Source organism: Zingiber officinale, chromosome 3A, assembly GCF_018446385.1.
Source record: "Zingiber officinale cultivar Zhangliang chromosome 3A, Zo_v1.1, whole genome shotgun sequence".
In the NCBI taxonomy this organism is placed as follows: Eukaryota; Viridiplantae; Streptophyta; class Magnoliopsida; order Zingiberales; family Zingiberaceae; genus Zingiber; species Zingiber officinale.
This window is the reverse complement of record NC_055990.1, coordinates 106581471-106596617: the sequence shown is the minus strand read 5'-3', so window position 1 is coordinate 106596617 and position 15147 is coordinate 106581471. Positions and strand designations below refer to the sequence as shown.

Sequence of the window (15147 nt, the reverse complement as noted above, 5' to 3'; positions counted from 1 at the left end):
TCCAATTGTGCAGCCTCATATTGAAGCAGAAAGTTTCCAACTAGACCCAGAGTTAATTTCCATGATACAAGGTCATAAATTTGGAGGAGAAGTATCAGAAAGTCCTTATCTGCACCTTGAGAGATTTCTAGAGCTTTGTGATATGGCGGACTATGAAGGAGTGCCAGCGGATGCAGTTCGATTGATGGCATTTCCTTTCAGCATCAAGGACAAAGAAAGGACTTGGTTATATTCTCTCCGTCCTCAAAGTATCACAAGTCGGGAACAATTGGAGCAGCAATTTCTGAATCATTTTTTCCCTCCAAGCAGAACAATCTACATGAGGAGTTGCATCACAAATTTTGTTCAAGCAAATGGAGAATCTTTATTTGAAACATGGGACAGATTCAAGAGTCTATAAAGGTAGTGCCCTCACCATGGCTTGGAGAAATGGTTGATTCTATACATATTCTATAGGGGAATTTCTTTTTCAGTTAAGTGTTTGTTAGATTCATTAGCTGGAGGTTCATTCATGGACAAGAGTATAGAAGAAGCTTATACATTAATTGATCAAGTGACATTGAACCTCCATGGATGGTCGAACAAAAGTTGGATGGAATCTCCCTCAGAAACTCAAGAAGTACAAGCCATATATGCTAGAGAGCTTGTCAAACGAGATACAATTCAACCACCCAAGAATGTCAAAATTCGGAAGTCACAGAATGAGGAGTTCAAACATTTGGGGGCAAAGATTGAGAGCATAGTTTCAAAATGGTTCAAAGAAGATCCCCCTCCTATACAAATAAGATCTAGTGAAAATTGTAATGATATTAAGTTGAGGAGCGGCAAGAATCATGAAGAACTTCTGAAAAATGACTTGTATAGAATTGAGGAGAAGAACAATAGAAGACCACAAAACTCAGCTCTATTACTCCAGGAAGTTTCCAAAGGCCACAAGTACCTTTCCCTCAACGATTGATCACACCTACACTAGATATGCAAATTGGACCTCCTCCGCAAGCTCAAAAGGAATATGGAAAAAAGGAAGTACCTTTCCTAGGACCTTCACTAAAGGTTCCCTTTCCACAAAGGCTAGTGAGGGTCAATGAAGATAAAGATCTTGGAAAATTCTGTGATACAAAAATGCTTGAGTGTAGATTTCTAGATGTATATGAAGATGAGGACTTTTCAGATGAGGATTGTGATAATAATGCAGTGGATAACAAGTTTTCAGATCTTCCTCTAGATTTTACAGGATGCTATAGTGACATTGAATTTTTAGATGATGAATGTATTGAGGTAGATCAACGTAAAAATGCAAACGAAGTCAATGATCCTCCTATAGTTGATTCTCCTTTTGAAGATATAGACGTTGGTTTATTTTTCGATGCTTGTGTTGATAATGATGATTTGGAAGGAAGTGTAGGGAGCTGTGGTGTGGAAACAATATCTCAAGAATCACCTCCTTCATCCACACAACCTTCTGAGATTATGAGAGTTGTAAGGATTGAACATGTTGTGGACCAATGTGTAGGGACTTGTGCAACAAAAGTAAATCCCTAAGAATCACTACTTTCAGAGCCACTTCCACCTGAGCTAGAACCAGAACCAATTCCTAATTTTGAAGAAGTCACATCCCATTGTTTAGAACTTTCAGGTACATCTCAATAATGCAAGTTAAGTATTCTTAGTGATCTTTTAGAAAATTTCATAGATGTACCTATAATTGATTTTTTATTGGATGTGATTCAATTTTTGATACATACTTAATTCATATTAATAAGGTTCTAGTTCCATCTAATATACCATGCTTGGGAGAGGTATATTTTTCGTTTGGGTGTGCAGATTTTCATGGGGCCTATAATTGGAAGCTCGATCTGAACCGTCTTCGACCTCCTGAAAGAATTTCCATGAAGACGAAGATGAAGAGAGTGATTTTTCACTTTTTGATGAAAGCTTCCTCCATAATAAGAGCCCTTGGTAAGAGGGTTCTAAAATATCTTACCCCTCCAAGAGCGAGATTTCGATAAATCTAATGAGGTGGTCGAGCTAATGACCTTAAACAAGCGCTTCTTGGGAGGCAACCCAAGTTCATTTTCTTTGTTTTCTTTTATATCTTTAGTTCTTTCTTTATAATAAACATGTATCCTCTACTTAATTTTTGTTGTCTATCTTCTTTTATAGGACTCAAAGATTAGGAGGAGTGCAATTATATGATAAAGAAGTTAATGACATGGATACTTGGCACGCATCATTTGGTAACTTCTCTTACTTTTAATCTCCTCCACTTTATTTTTAGTTTTCATTGGGACAATGGAAAGTTTAAGTCTGGGGGGATGCATTAGATACATTTGGTTTTTATTTTTGTTTTCTTCTTTTTGCATAATAAAATTTTTGCTAGTTGCATCTTACATCACATCATGATTGTTTGTTCCTTATTGCAAAATACTAGCATGTTTATTCTAGATTTTATGTGTTACTTATGGTGCTAGTATGTTTAGTGATATATCTTTTTCTATCTTTGATAGTATGAAGTGAGCAATGTTTTTACTATAAGAGTTTAAGTATTGGCCTTGTTTTAGGATCTCTATACACTATGCCTATTTGTTATGGTTGATAACTCTAAAATAGTCATGATTCATAGAATTGGACTAGTACTTGTGCTTTTATGGTGACCTTTCAACTACATTTTGGTTACTGGATAAACTCAGATCATGTAAGCTCATTTGGAAAAATCAATCCCAAAAAAATAAAAATAAAAAATAAATTTTTTTTTGAAAGTTTGTTCAAGTTTGGTACTTTGCCAACATTCAAAAAAAAATAAGGGATAAAAAATTTGTTGTCGTGAGTGGAAACTAGCAATTCACCCCTTTGAGACTGAGTTAGGTTACTGGGGAAATGAATGCTATGTTTCTCTTGATACTGAATATTCCTTTGAGACTTGTGTAGACGATGCATAACACTTTTGAGGGGAACGAACCTTGCGTGTGGCAGGTAAGTGCCTATTGCCGGAAGCATAAGGAACACAATTTTATGATGACTTGACTTGACTAGACTTAGGGATTGAAACTTGATAAATTTAGGCCACTTTCGCACTGAGTACGGAGGACTACTACTTAGGTCATACTTAAACTACTTTTGTATCTTGCTCACCAATGAAATCATTTGATAGAATTAGATTGACTTGCTAGAGATTATGATGCATTATCTAACCACATGAATCTAGATTGCGGATTTTGCTTGAGGACAAGCAAATGTTTAAGTGTGGGGGTGTGATGTGTGTAGATCTTATGATCATTTATGTATGTTTGGACACACATCTACTTGTATTTCATAGCATATTCTATGTTTATTGCATTCTATTTCTTTATAATGTCATACTTTCATTATATTTGTTCAGAGATCTGCTCTTTGCTTATTTTCTTATAAACAAGACGTTATTTGGAGCGAAAATGGAGCAAAAGTGCACACAGGAGCTTGGGTCGTCCAAGGCCACACGACCGTGTGGCCATGAGCATGTTCCGGCCGTGCCAAATGGCACGGCCGTGCTTGCAATCCAGAGATGAAGAGGGCTTTGGCAGTGTCAAATGGTATGGTCGTGCCAATCGACCCGTGGCCAAGCAGCACACGGCCGTGCCAACATTCCATAGGGGAGGAAAGTCACGACCGTGTGACTTCACATAGCCGTGTGACCTTGGCAGAGAAGTAGAAGGCCATGGTCGTGCAACTTTGCACGGCCGTGTGACTCAATCCGAGAGGAAGCCGTGTGAGGCCATGTGGATTCCACACGGTCGTGTGACGAAGACCACGGGCAGTGCGGCGCCCATACCCTAGCTTATAAAAGGGTCAAGAAACCTATTTTTGGGTCATCTTTGGTTCGGGGACTTCGTCCCTCTCCTTGGGAAAGGGTTTTCTCCTTCGGGGGAAACCCTAGAGCTTCATCTACTGCCGTCCCTTGACGATCCGTCCATCTCTAGAGCAAGGAAGTATGCTTTTCTCACCAAGACATCGAAATTATCAAGCATCTCTTCTTCCTTTTCTTCTAGAGTTGTAAGTATGCTTTTCTGTTTGTTCTGGGGTTATTCTTCCCCCACAATGGAGTAGACATCTTGTTCTAGGATTAGGAAGTATTTGTAATATGATGGAGATGTAGAACTATGTAGATTCACCTTGTTTCTATTCAATGACCTGTTGATGCCTTGTTCGTGCTTGATGAGTTGCGTGTGTGACATGTTTACGTTTCTATACTTTGATTGCTTGATGTGGAGGATTGTTGATCCCGAAAAGGGGATACCTTAGAGAGTATTGACCAAGGTACCCTAGTGACAGGGGTAACCCTTTCCGGACGTCTAAGATGTTCCCTTAAAAGGAGAAACAATCCCTTAGGAGCTGCTGCTCTCGTAAAGAGAGTGCTCTAGATCATATACACGAGGGACCTTAGTGACAAGAGTAACCCGTTCACGGATGTCTAGGACATTCTCTTGAAGGGAGAGACAATTCCTCCATAAGGAGGTAGGTAACCCTTGTCCTTATTGTTATTTACTAGATGTGTATCCCAGTGATCTACCGAGGTGCCCTCGTGACAAGGGGGTTAACTATTATAGGATTTCACAGGGATCGTCTCTATTCGATACTTAGGGATATTGAACAATCTAACTTCCTACAAGAGCATGGACATAGAGGGTAGAAACTAAGCAATTTATGTAGTATCTCCTAGTATTACAATGAAACCGAAATCCTAGAATCCATCTCCCGAATCTCATTCCACCCAAGATTAGTTCTTTCTCTTTCTCTCATCCTTCTCTTTCCCTTTTCAATCACCCTTGTTAGTTTGCAAATGCCAAAGCCAGCTTTTGACCGTCTAGATAACTTACCTTGCGACATCTCTAGTGCTTAATCAACAGTCCCTGTGGATTCGATATTTTTATTACTGACGATGAAATCGTACACTTACGGTTGCATAACAGATTGTTGGGTTGCAAGGTTGCAAACATAGTCCCACATTAAAAACACATGGAAAAGATCATAGGTTTATAAGAGAAAAGATATCTCCATTGGCATGAGGCCTTTTGGGGAGAGCCCAAGAGCAAAGCCATGAGGGCCTAGGCCCAAAGTGGACAATATCATGCAAATGTGGAGATATCTAAATTTTTTTCGATCCTACAGTTATATGAGTGTCATAAACATTCTCATGTGACTATTGGTATAAGTAGTCCTTGGATCTGAAGTCACTACGGTTCCCTACATAAGGAGTTGTGTACTTTGGTATCGGCAAACGTCACCTGTAACAAGGTGAACAATAAAGTCGATCACTGGGTATGCAATGAATTATACGGAGGGATGTGAGTGATGTAGATGGGGTCTATCCCTTCCATATGACGGAAGCGATATCTGTGGACCCCTTGATTAGTAGGACACAAGAAAGCATGACCATGTGCAAATGAGTCAATATGAGATATTGAGCTTATTTGATTGAATGTGTCTACTTAGAGACCAAGAAACACAAAGGTTGATAATAGGATGACACGGTCTATGCCTCATTGATCAACGTAGATATCAAGGATAGAGGGACCAAGTCATACAAGAAATAGCCACGAACACGTTAGGCCGGATCTTGATCTTCTCGTCACTTGGGTAGCAATGATGCCTTGCTAGATGCCACTCATTGCTTATGTATCTAAATGTTGATTTGGATACATTGCCAACGTTACGAGAACCTATTGGGTCACACACAAAGAACAAGTAGATTTGGAGATATATTCATATGATGAATAATTGGATTAAGTCTAATCCGAATTGGACTTATTGAGTTAGACTCAATTGAATCTAATTATTGGATTAAGTCCAATTCAAACTAGACTAGAGAAAGTCAATTCAAATTAATGAAATAGTGATTCATTGAATTTGAATTGTATGAGGATTAATTGAGTAAGACTCAATTGAATTAGACTTGAGTTAGGCTAAGTGGATTAGACTTGAGTTAGACTCAAGTGAGACTTAATGGAGGCATTCATTGAATTTTGAATTCAATGAATCATTTCATTCAATTCAATTTTCGAAATTGATTTGAAAATGAGAAGTTTTCAAATGTGGTCCTTAATGGAGAGTGAATGAGCATTAAGGCTCATTAATGGAATTAATGATCATTAAGTATTTTCATTGGATGAAAATACTTAAGTCATTTTTTCTTCTCATTTTTCATAACTTCTTCATCATCTCCTCCCTCTCTTCTCCTCTTGGACGAACCCTCTTTCTAAGGTTGCTAGCACAACCTTAGGTGGTAGGCATCTCTACTTAGTGAGTTTGTGAGACAAACGAACCCTTGTTCGTGTGGATACCATAGAGGCGCGAGCGTGTGTTCATGCTGAGATCCGAGCTATCGGGAGTCCGTGAGTACACAACAAAGGTATACTCCATCATGTTTTAGATCTAACTTAGTATAAGTTTTTGTTTCCCTTCGCATGGATCTTCTGGAGGAACTAGTATTTTCCGCTGTGTGTTTGCATGTTTAGCGCATCTAGTTCCTTACATAAACTGCTAAATTTCTTATTAGTATTAGGTCAATATCTATAAACAAATCTTGGATGTACAATCGATTAGAAAATTGATTTATTAAAAATGATTTTGTTGTTGAAGTTGATCTATTTGTGGACTTTGATAAGAATCGTTTAGAATATATGTACTGTGCCGAGTTACGGTGTCCGTGTAATCATTCCAAATGTAGAAATAAAGCATTCCGTGATGAAGATTCCGTGAAAGTACATATATATCGAAATAATTTTATGTCAAATTACTACAATTGGTACTGTCACAGAGACCCTTATTTGTATGAACCAATTGGGCCTTTTGGTAGTTTGTCATCTAGCACAACTGTTGTTGGCGAATCATCAACTAATGATATTGCAATATAATCAATGATATTAAAAAGTGGCACAGTTGTTAGGGAATCATCAATTTTATAGTTCATGTATATTAAGTGTTGGTGCAGGATACACCAAAATCGAACCTGAGTTTTAATATTGTCAAAGGTTCAAGTTAAGTTTTATTGTGATATGATGAATTGACTAAGTGTGTAGACTGTTTACCAACTAAGAAAACTCTAGTCGTGGCTAGGCAAGGAAGTATTAGTAGATCGTGGAAGCCAAACATGGGAAGTCTAGGTATGTCAAGTACCTGACACCTGGCAATTGGACTCAATAGGTCTGGAGGACCCGATATCAAGGGGAAGTTTTGGTGAGCCAATTTGATATTAAGTTGAAGTCCAAATAGGTCTGGAGGACCTGATGTTTGGTAGGTAAGTTGAGGTAAACAACTGAAGTGGAGCGATGGGGAGGTCGTGTCTCAGGAAAGGACAAACCTAAGGTCGTTGATCCAACTGTCGAAATTGAGAGATTTTCAAGTTGAGATCAAGGTAGGTCTTACTATCTTTTCTTACTCATGCATCATTATACTACTGTGCTAACTTTATGTTGTAGTGATATTTTTTATACTATGGAACTAACTCTATTTTACATAAATAAATGGGATCGGTCCACCGAACAGGAGATTCAATTGATCGAACCTAGCTGTGTGGTATGTTGGAATGTATACTAAAAGCCTAGCTTTTTGTATAAACATTTACTTAGAAATAAGAATTATATTGGTCAATATTTACATTTACATGTTAAGTGTAGTTGTTCAATTAATTTATATTGTAGATAACATGGTGTGTGGTGTCACACATAGAAGATCGTGTTATCAGTTCTTTATAAATTAAAAATAGTTGCTCACGACTAAGATGGAAAGGAACAAACCGTTGGATTAGTCGTAGTGTAATTAGGTGTTAGTTTATCTTGACTAAAAAATTACACTAGTACACTCTAAGTGTATTGAGTAGGACCATTTAAGGTAAGTTCTTTTTATACCGACTTAATAAAAGAACAAGACCTTAGTTATTATGGAAGTGTGTGCTATTAATCCTAATAATAACAAGCACATATATTTAGTATTTATTTCTTTGACTTATCAAAGGGTGAGATTTAGCTCGATAAATCAATAGGCTCGATAAGTTGGGAAATGATATTACTTATAGTGTGTGTTGTTGATTATAGAAGGAAACTGTGTCCTAGTAATTTAGGTTGATAATGCCCCCAAGAGGAGCTTATAAAGACTGTCATGTTAAATCCTGCAGGTGGACTTAGTCCGACATGACGATAAGGTTGAGTGATACAACTCTTAGACTAAGATATTAATTAAAGAGAGCTGTCAATAACTCATTTAATTAGTGGACATTCGATATTTTAAACACAGGGAGAATAACACACTCATAATAAGAAGGAACCCAAAATGTAATTTGGGATTGGTGCGGTAGTTCAATAATAATTCTTTAGTGGTATGCATTATTATTGATAAAATTAAGTTGGGTGTTCGGGGCGAACACGGGAAGCTTAATTTCATCTGGAGACCAAAACTAATTCCTCCTCTCGGTCCCTATCGTAGCCTCTTATTTATAAAGTATTATACCCACCTATACCCACCTTTATACCCATCCTAAGGTGGCCTGCCAAGCCTTGCTTGGAGCCCAAGAAAGGGGCTGGCCAAGTTAATCCTTGGATGAACCAAGTGGTGGCCGACCCTAACTTGAGTTCAAGCTTAGGTGGTCGACCACAATCAAATTAAAAGGGTTTTAATTTAAAAAATTTTTCTTATATGAATTCCATGGTTTTAAAAAAGAGTTTAAAATTTAAATCTTTCCTTTTTATAGCTTTCTACAAAAGATTAAGAAAAGATATGATATCTTTCCTTATTTGTAGATTGAATGGAAGATTTTAATTTTGAGAAAACTTTCCTTTTTTGTAATCATGTTCATGATTTAAAAGAGAGTTTTAAAATTATAATTTTTCCATTTTATAAGTTTCTACAAAGGATTAAGAAAAGATTTGTCATCTTTCCTTATTTGTAGATTGAAAGGAGATTTTAATTTTAAAGATAACTTTCCTTTTTGGAAATCATCCACATGTTTAAAAGGAAGATTTTAATTTATAAAATTTCCTTTTATAACCAACCATGAAGGGAAAAATTAATAGAGAAATTTTTATTTAAAATTTCCGGAAACAAATTAGGAAGTTTTAATTCTTGTGTTATTAAAACTTTCTTTGTTTGGAGCTATGAGGTGGCCGACCATTATAATTAAGAAAAGGAAATTGGTTTTAATCAATTAAATTTTCTTTTTCATGGAAAAGAAAATAAGGAAGGTTTTATTTAAATTTTCCTTATTTGCTAAGACCAAGGATTATAAAAGAGGAGGTAGGAGTGCCTTCATGGGTGCTAACTCTATTTTATTTTCCTCCCTCTCTTCCTTGGTGGTGGGCCGACCCTTCTAGTTCTCCCTTCTCCTTTTTCTTTCTTCTCCTTGGCCAAAACTCTTCATCCTTTGGAGCTTGGAAGGTGGCCAGATATTGCTTGGAGAAGAAGGAGAGAAAGGAGGCTTTGTTTTTTTGCATCCCTTGGAGCTTGGTGGTGGTGGCCGAACCTCTACATCCTTGGAGGAGCTTTTGGTGGCCGAAACTTGGTGAGGAAGAAGAAGGGCTTGGGTGGTTCTTATCTCGGTAGATCATTGCCCACACAACGTCCGAGATAAGAAGAGGAATACGGTATAAGATCAAGAGGTCATTGAGTACAAAGAAAGGTATAACTAGTAATTATTTTCCACATCATACTAGTTTTTATTTGTATGAATTCCAAACACAAGAGGCATATGATTCTAGATTTTCGGATTAGATATTCGAAGTTATGTTTTTTTTATTTTTTTTGATCTTGTAATTCGATTATTCTTTTTGGTTAAACCTAATGTTATTTTAGGAAATTAAATATTGAATTTCGTTAAGAGGCTTTGTCGAGGCAGTGGTGGATGCTCCTATACCCAAGAAGGTCATGTGCCTCGCCATGTTTGACCTGGGAGCCAATTTTTGAAATAAATATTTAATTGAATTTGTAACATAGGTAGATTTGGATCAATAGTGTTAAATTCCGCTTGCGATCCAAGTCTAAACCATTAAGAAAATATAAGTTAAATTTGGAATCAATAATGTTAAGTTCCGTTTGCTATTCCGAATTTAATTTCTAAAGAACACAATAGGTTATTAGGAAAGGTTCGACACTTGTACAAAATTTTTGTACAGTGGAACCAGTATGATCTTCCTAGGACCAACCAATAATTAGTATTAGAGCTAGGGTTTGCCTCTGTGTGTTTGGTTTTCAATTTAATTATGCACATGTCATACATAATTTAGGCAGGATAATAGTAGGATGTGCTAACTCTGTGATTGCAGACTCCAACTATTATGACTTATAGATATTGTGTGTGATTGGACCCTTGGACATGTCAAGGGAATTTTATTATGTGTGCATGATTGTATTTAACTAATATAGCAGGAGCTATATTAGCCCTAGGATTTTACATTTATGTTTGATCTAAACTTGATGTACATTCCCTTGTGGAATATAGGATCGATGTATGTAAAATTTTATTTTATTTTTATATCACGGATCGTATCCTTGCAAGGCGTGGTGCTATTGGAGGACCAGAGGCACATCGGAAAAGGAAGCTTGATGGACCCGACGACATGAACCCTAGGACTGGCAGCGCGCGAAGGACAGTGATGGAAAAGGTCATAATAGTTGGAAAATTAATTTCCATATTTATTGCTTTTATTTACTGTGATGTGTGTGATGTGTGCTTGCTAGATTAAAATTCCTCATCTTAAATAACTAAGTGGGAGAGGGATTTTTAAATAAATTCCACGGTCTCCATTCATGGTTTGTAAGTGATGCAAACAAACTTGCGCGTTGGCTCTGAGTGCCTTCCTCCATATCGGATGAGTTTGTTTGTGGATCACTAGATCAAACTTCCATTTTGGATGACTATAGAAAATTAATTAGGAGCGTGTGATCTTCCCCATCGGAAGCGGCACAATCTTAATTAATGGACTAAGTGTCAAGTAATGGTATACACTTAGGCACATCTAATAGTATCCTCCCCATCAGAGTCACTGCTATTATTTGTGTGACCGAAGGAAAATCAACTATTAATTTGTCATAAAGATAGATTGAAAATATAATAAAATTAAAACCCCCTCTTTCAAATATTGAGATTTTGTATACGTCCACACTATCGTGGCATACAAAATTCACGGTGTTTGAGGTAATTTTATTTGTCAAGATAATAAAATTAATGGGTAAACCCCCTTGATATGGGTTAGGTTTAGTAGGTCCCCGGTGAGAAGGAGAAAGGAAATAGCAGAATTAAGCAAGCGCTAATATTGGCCGGGATATACCTTGAGAAGGATAGACCAATATCGTCCGGTATATACCTTAAGAAAGTAGGCTAATGTCTGTCGGATAATACCTTGAGAAGGATAGGCCAATATCGGCCGGTATATACCTTAAGAAAGTAAGCTAATATCGTCCGGAATATGCCTTGAGAAGGATAGACTAATATCGGCCAGGATATACCTTGAGAAGGATAGACCAATATCGTCCGGTATATACCTTAAGAAAGTAGGTTAATGTCGGCCAGATAATACCTTGAGAAGGATAGACCAATATTAGCCGGTATATACCTTAAGAAAGTAGGTTAATATCGTCCAGGATATGCCTTGAGAAGGATAGACTAATATCGACCGGTATATACATTAAGAAAGTAGGTTAATGTCGGCCGGATAATACCTTGAGAAGGATAGGCCAATATCGGCCTGTATACACCTTAAGAAAGTAGGTTAATATCGTCCGGGATATGCCTTGAGAAGGATAGACCAATATCGGCCGGATAATACCTTGAGAAGGATAGGCCAATATCGGTCGGTATATACCTTAAGAAAGTAGGCTAATATTGTCCGGGATATGCCTTGAGAAGGATAGACCAATATCGACCGGTATATACTTTAAGAAAGTAGGCTAATGTCGGCCGGATAATACCTTGAGAAGGATAGGCCAATATCGGCTGGTATATACCTTAAGAAAGTAGGTTAATATCGTCCGGGATATGCCTTGAGAAGGATAGACCAATATCGGTCGGGATAATACCTTAAGAAAAGTAGGCCAATATCGACAGGGTTTAAGCGTTCAGGATAGATAATTTAAGATTGTCTAAATTAGTACATCTGGATGTGAAACGATACAAGACCTTACAAGATCTATAATATATTATCAGATGATTAGGACATATGTTGAACAATAGTAGTAACTCGCTCGGACATAACTTAGGTTCAATTCCATCCGATACAAATTGTAGTATAAGATCGAACTGTTTGTAACATAATAAAAATAGGGTAAGCATGTATGGACAATAAATATAACTCCATATAGCTTATAAGATAGGACGAGAACAAATATTTCAAGAATTTTCATAAATAGCTTAATGAAGATATCTGTAGTATGTGATTGTATAACAGGTTTACTAATTTGGCGGGAAGAATGTTTCTAGACTCTTCTATAGGCACTAGACGACAAAGAATGTACATTTGGGGTACAAAAAATATTCCTTAAAAGTTATTTTTTGCAAGTACATGACTTACGTCATCTCATAACAAACTCTAACAAACCGGGGTCCACTTCATGACTACGAAGGTTATATGAAGTGGTATAAAAAGGAGAATCCTCTCTGTTGGCCAGGTATGCTCTCACTCATAACACACATAGTCATCTATTGCAAGCCCTAGTTTTAGCTACTGTTCATCTTCTTTCTTCCACACTAAGAGAGATCACTGACTTGAGCGTCGGAGGGCCTAGCCAGGGATTCCCACCCCGGTCTTAGGTCACTGACGATAGTGTTGGTTGTTCTCTTGTGCGCAGGAAGTCATCGGAGCTCCAGTTCTCGATATTTTTCACAGGATCCTTCCCTTTGTCCTTGGATCTTTGCACCAGGAGGTGTTCTATGACTTTATTCTTCCGGATCCGCTTTGGTTTTCTCGGATCGGGAGTTCTCAGGTGTTCTTCTTCATCAACAGTAAGTTCTCTTCCTAGCTTTCCATTTTGTCAAGCTTCTCAGACAGGATCAAATTTGGCGCCATCTGTGGGAACTTCACCTGAATATGAGATTACGAGATGGAAGACGCTGGAAAATCAAACCTACTCACTATTAGTCGTGAAGATCTGGATTTCCTTATTAATACTCATGTCTAGACGGCTCTACAACAACAACAACAACAACAACAAGCTTATACTGGAGCTACTCTGTCAGTAGCTTATAATCCGGTGATCTCGACTACTGATCATCGGAAGGGAAGGGATTTGGAAGAAGAAGATCGTGTGTATATTAATCCAGCCAATGCTTCTCCAACTAGATGCCCTCACGCCTTCCTTCGTACCCCTTTTGAGCAGGGAGGGCGAAGGCCTGTATTTCAGGAATCCTCTGGCGAGGCACCAGACAAAGAGAAGTGCAAAGCTAAGATGATGGTAGATAGTGATAGCTCACCAGAAAGAATTATTTCTCCATTTTCTCAAGGTGTACTAGATGATCCACTTCCTAAGCGATATCAAAATCTTCAGATCGGCGAATACATAGGAACCACAGATCCAGAGGATCATTTATTAAAATTTGAGAATGTAGCATTATTACAACAATTTTTTGATGGAGTGAAGTGTCGGATGTTCCTTACAACACTTGGAGGAGCTGCTCAACGTTGGTTCAAAAGATTGTCGGAAAATTCTATCCGAAGATTTAAAGATTTCAAGAAGGTTTTCTTACACAATTTCTCCAGCAACAAGAGGTATCATAAAACTCCCTGGAGCTTATTCTCAATTAAACAAGGATCCAAAGAGGTCATTAGAGCCTACATCAAAAGATTCAATCAGGTAGCCATTGATGTACCCAATGCTACCACTAAAATATTAGTAAGTGCTTTTTCTCAAGGCTTGAATGATAATGATTTCTTTAAAGATCTGGTGAGGAATCCTCCAGCCAATTTTTACTTATTAATTGAACGTGCTACTAAGTTTATTAATGTCGAAGAAGCTCAGGCTGCACGCCGAAAAGAAGATACCACTTCTTCTCCTGCCCCTATTAAGGAGAAAGCTCCTGCTCCTGTTCCTCCACCAAGAGGACCTCGATTAATTCATCCACCCCATCATCATCCAGAATATCATCCACAAGTAGTACAGCATGTGGAGATGCAGCAAGAAGCACCAAGAAGATGGTGCACTTATCATAAGATCAGCAATCATCATACAGAAGACTGTTTTGTTTTGAAAAATAAGAAAGCAAATGGGATCGTTATCAAAGGAGAAACTACTATCAACAACAATATCCCAGGCAGCAAAGTCCACTCAAGATAGAATACCGCCCGGTCGAACCTCAACAAGGGGTATTACCAAACTCGGTCGATACAACTCAGGCGCCTGAGAAAATTCAGCCAGAGACCATGACAGCCTGACAAGAAGAGAATAGAAGCAATGTCGCTCGGGGTAGCATTAATATGATCGCGGGCGGGCCCACTGATGGAGATTCCAACATGGCCAGGAAGGCACACGCAAGAAGACTTGAGATCCATGCTGTGGGATGCAGCATGGAAAGAGCAACAGGGCCGAAAATTAGTTTTGGGCCCAGAGACCTTGAAGGGGTAGAAATACCCCATGATGATGTGTTAATAATTAAAGCTGTGATAGCCAATTACACTATTTCTCGTACCTTTATAGACACTGGTAGTTTCGTCAATATTATTTTCAAAAAATCTTTTGATCAACTACAGATTGATCCAAGTGAACTTCAACAGATAGTGACGCCTCTATACGGATTCACTCATAATGAGGTACAACCGCTTGGCTAGATAAAGTTGGCCATATCTTTAGGGGAGGAGCCCCTCATGAGAACAAGAAGATCTTACTTCATGGTGGTGGATGCCCCATCTACCTATAATGTGATACTGGGTCGACTGACCTTAAATGAGTTCAGGGCGGTCGTTTATACTTTTTGCCAAAAAATTAAATTTCCTGTTGAGGACCAGGTTGGGGAAGTATGTGTTGATCAGAAGACGGCTCGTAAGTGTTATGTGGAGATCATCAGAACTGAAGCCAATGGCGCTCGAAAAATGTAAAAAATGGAGGTTAATGCCGTTCAAGAGAAGCCACCTGTCCTGGTTTATGAGGAAAAGGAAGAGGTCCAGATACAGACCGGTCGACCTGAAGCCACCA

General features: G+C 38.1%; 1 non-coding gene across 1 annotated transcript; it reads right to left on the bottom strand.

Annotated features, from left to right (window-relative positions):
• Positions 1-317: 317 nt before the first annotated feature.
• LOC122054394 lies at positions 318-423 on the bottom strand. The gene has a single exon (XR_006132713.1). It is a non-coding gene; the product is annotated as a small nucleolar RNA R71 (small nucleolar RNA).
• Positions 424-15147: the final 14724 nt, after the last annotated feature.